Source organism: Ornithorhynchus anatinus, chromosome X1, assembly GCF_004115215.2.
Source record: "Ornithorhynchus anatinus isolate Pmale09 chromosome X1, mOrnAna1.pri.v4, whole genome shotgun sequence".
In the NCBI taxonomy this organism is placed as follows: domain Eukaryota; kingdom Metazoa; phylum Chordata; class Mammalia; order Monotremata; family Ornithorhynchidae; genus Ornithorhynchus; species Ornithorhynchus anatinus.
Window position 1 is genome coordinate 117,466,709 of NC_041749.1, and position 4,253 is coordinate 117,470,961.

The window sequence follows — 4,253 nt, forward strand, 5'->3', positions numbered from 1 at the left end:
GGCCCCTCCCTCCTTCCCTCATGACAGACACGCACAGAGACTCCCAAAGAGACACGAAATCGGATGAAGACGGAGACACATTCATTCGATCGTATTTATTGAGCGCTTACTATGTGCAGAGCACTGTACTAAGCGCTTGGAATAAGTTTGGTATTTGTTACGTGCTTACTATGTGCAGAGCACTGTTCTAAGCACTGGGGTAGATACAGGGTAATCAGGTTATCCCACGTGAGGCTCACAGTTAATCCCCATTTTACAAATGAGGTAACTGAGGCCCAGAGAAGTTAAGTGATTTGCCCACAGTCACACAGATGACAAGTGGCAGAGCTGGGATCCAAACTCATGACCTCCGACTCCCAGTGGGGCCTAGTGGATGGGGCCCAGGCCTGGGAGGCCGAAGGACCTGGGTTCTAATTCCGCCTCTGCCAGCTTGTCTCTATTTGCTGTGTTGTACGTTCCAAATGCCTAGTACAGCGCTCAGCACACAGTGAAAGTCACTTCACTTCTCGGTGCCTCAGTTACCTCATCTGTAAAATGGGGATTAAGACTGTGAGCCCCACGTGGGACAACCTGATTCCCCTGTGTCTACCCCGGCGCTTAGAACAGTGCTCGGCACATAGTAAGCACTTAACAAATACCAACATTATTATTATTATCAATAAATACGAATGAGTGAATGACTGCTGTGGGATCTGCGAGCCCATTGTGGGCAGGGATTGTCTCTATTTGTTGCTGAATTGTACTTCCCAAGCACTTAGCACAGTGCTCTGCACAGAGTAAGCACTCAATAAATACGATTGAATGAATAAATTATGTCACGTCTCTGGGCCTCAGTGACCTCATCTGTAAAATGGGGATTCGCACTGTGAGCCCCAAGTGGGACGGGCACTCTGATCAATGTGGCTCAGTGGAAAGAGTCCTGGCTTGGGAGTCAGAGGTCATGGGTTCTAATCCCAACTCTGCCACTTGTCAGCTGTGTGGCTTTGGACAAGTCACTTAACTGCTCTGTGCCTCAGTTACCTCATCTGTAAAATGGGGATTAACTGTGAGCCGAGGGACAATCTGATCACCTTGTATCCCTCCCACAGATCTTAGAACAGTGCTTTGCACATAGCGCTTAACAAATACCATTATTATTATTATTATTATTAACTTGTATCTACCCCAGCACTTTTTACAGTGCCTGGCACAGAGTAAGCGCTTAACAAATACCATGGAAAAAAAGGAGACAGAGAGATCCTTGTGTCCCCCATGAGAGAGACACAAGTGCACAGACACACTCGTGCACATACACAGAGACAGATGGGGACAGACTGAGGGAGATACAGAGAACCCTGGCTCCCCCCTGAGAGAGACACATGCACACACAGAGACAGATGGAGACAGAGAGTGCTGTCTCCCCCTTGAGAGACACATAAAGAGATAGAGACAGATGAGACAGAAACAAAGAGAGGTTAAGAGGCAGAAAGAGCCTGTCTTCCTCTGGGAAGCAGAGTAGCCTAGTGCAAAGAACATGGGCCTGGGAATTAGAGGACCTGGGTTCTAATCCTGGCTCCTGTGTTACCTTGGGCAAATCACTTAACTTCTCTGTGCCTCAGTCTCCTCATCCGTAAGTGGGGATCCAATATGTGTTCTCCCTCCTACGAAGCACCGTGGCTCAGTAGAAAGAGCACGGGCTTGGGAGTCAGAGGTCTTGGGTTTGAATTCCGCTCTGCCACTTGTCAGCTGTGTGACTGTGGGCAAGTCACTACTCTGTGCCTCAGTTACCTCATTGCTCTGCACATAGTAAGCACTTAATAAATACCAACATTATTATTATTATTATTATTATTGTTATTATTACTTCTCAGACTGTAAGCCCCATGTGGGACAGGCACTGTATCCAACCTGATTAACTTGTATCTACCCCAGTGCTTAGAACAGTTACTGGCACATAATTAGTGCTTAACAAATACCATTATTATTATTCCCCATGAGTGAAACACACAAGCATACACACACAAAGAGACAGATGGAGCCAGAGAGATACAGGGAGGGACAGGGAGAGATAGAGAGCCCTGTCTCCCTTATGAGAGACACATGTACACCACACATTGACAGAGGGAGAGTCAGAGACAGGGAAGCAGCGTGGTCTAGTGGAGAGAGCACAGGCCTGGGAGTCAGAAAGACCTGGGTTCTAATCCTGGCTCTGCCAATTGCTTGCTGTGTGAATTTGGACAAATCACTTAACTTCTCTGTTCCTGTTTCCTTGACTGTAAAATGGGGATACTTCATTCATTCATTCAATAGTATTTATTGAACTCTTACTGAGTGCAGAGCACTGTACTAAGCTCTTGGAAAGTACAATTCGGCCACAGATAGAGACAATTCCTACCCAACAATGGGCTCACAGTCTAGAAGGGGGAGACAGACAACAAAACAGAACAAGTAATCCTGTTCTCTCTCCTACTTAGACTGTGAGCAACATTCAGAACAGGGACTATGCCTGACCTGGTTAACTTGTACCTACCCCAGTGCTTAGAACAGTGTTTGATACATAGTAAGCACTTAGCAAATACCATAAAAAAGACAGACACAGATGGAGACAGAGAGAGACAGATGGAGAGAGACACAGAAAGCCCTGACTTCTCCATGAAAAAATTACAGAGAACCCTATTTTTACATGAGACAGACACAGAGGGAGACAGAAAGAGCGAGAGCCTTTTCTCTCCCATGAAACATACACACTCACGCACACACAGACAGAGAAGATGAAAAATTGAGAGAGAAATTTGACACAGGGAGGCCCCTACTCTCTTGTCCATGCCCTGGAGCTCACTGTTTGAGGAGTGGGGATGGGAGGGGAGGGCAGACTCAGAAACTAGAACTAGCACTGGACAAATTACTGTTTGAACTTTTCCTTGGTGGGCTAAGGCTGACAATTAAAATCAGATCAAACGTAAGTCCCCAGAGGACTCCAAACCACCAAAAACAAAATAATTTTTTTTCAAACAGCAAAGAAAGGTCCTCGCCCTAGGTAGCCCCCCCCCCCCCCCCCACAACGGAATGCTGCACTCGACAACTGCTCAGGAAATGGGGAAAGGCAAGGCAGGGGCAGCTGCTGCAGAGGCTCCCAGAGAGATCCTGGCCGTACCCGCTATCCCAGCCAGCCATCTTGCAGGGCATGCTGCGAGCATAGGGGCACGGGGCCAGAGAGAGAGGGTGTTGATGGCTCAGTGCAGAGTTTCACCCCTACTGCCTAAACAACTGCCTTTTGGTTTCATCAAACGAACTCTTGAATTTGTTAAACTCTTATTCTGGACCAAGCACAAGATAACTGGGTAACTCACAATCTCGGACTCACATAGGACTCACATTCTAAGAGAGAGGGAGAGCGTGTTTCTTATCCCCTCCTTGCAGATGAGGAAACTGAGGCTCTGAGAGGTTGTGATTTGGCTGAGGTTGTTTGAGCAAGTCAGATGAAGAACTGGGACTAAGTCATCGAACAACAATTTGCTCCATCCAGTATAAGTAGTCCTCGGATTTACAACATGTTTTGGTCCTGAAAACTTAGTTTTAAGTCAAAAAGACTGCCCCCAAACCAACACTAGAAAACAGTTATTAGTTGAAACCAATTTTCTCTTGGGAAGAATGTTGTAAATTGTTTCCCGAACTAAAGTCAGATACTCAATTTTCACCTAAATCACCCATCTGTGGATACTCAAATAATTATAGATGAGTATTGCAGCCACATTAAAGTCTTTATATTGTCAGAGAGGTTCCACGAGAGGGTAGACAATTTTTACTTCACTGGAAATAAAATGGACACGTCACCCTTCCCTGGTGACTCCAGGTGGTGATCAGATAAACTTCCCATTCCCCAGCCCTCTCTAAACCTGTGACTTTTAAAATCATTTCCCCACCACAGCCATGCACTCCCTTTCTGCCCTTTGCTGCCCATGCTCCCAGAGCTAGTGCTTTAAAGGAAGCTAGTAAAGTACTTGTAAAGCTAGTATGGGTGAAATTTAGAGCACAGACCTGGGAGTTAGAGGACCTGGGTGCTGATCCTCGCTCTGTCACTTGTCTGCTGTGTGACCTAGGGAAAATCACTTAACTTCTTTGTGCCTCATTTACCTCATCTGAAAAATGGGGCTTAAATACCTGCTCCTCCCCCCACTTAAACTGCTAGCCCCAAACGGGACAGGGACTGTGTCCAACTTGTTTATCTTGTATCTGACCCAGTGCGTGTTCATTTATTATTTCATTGTATGATA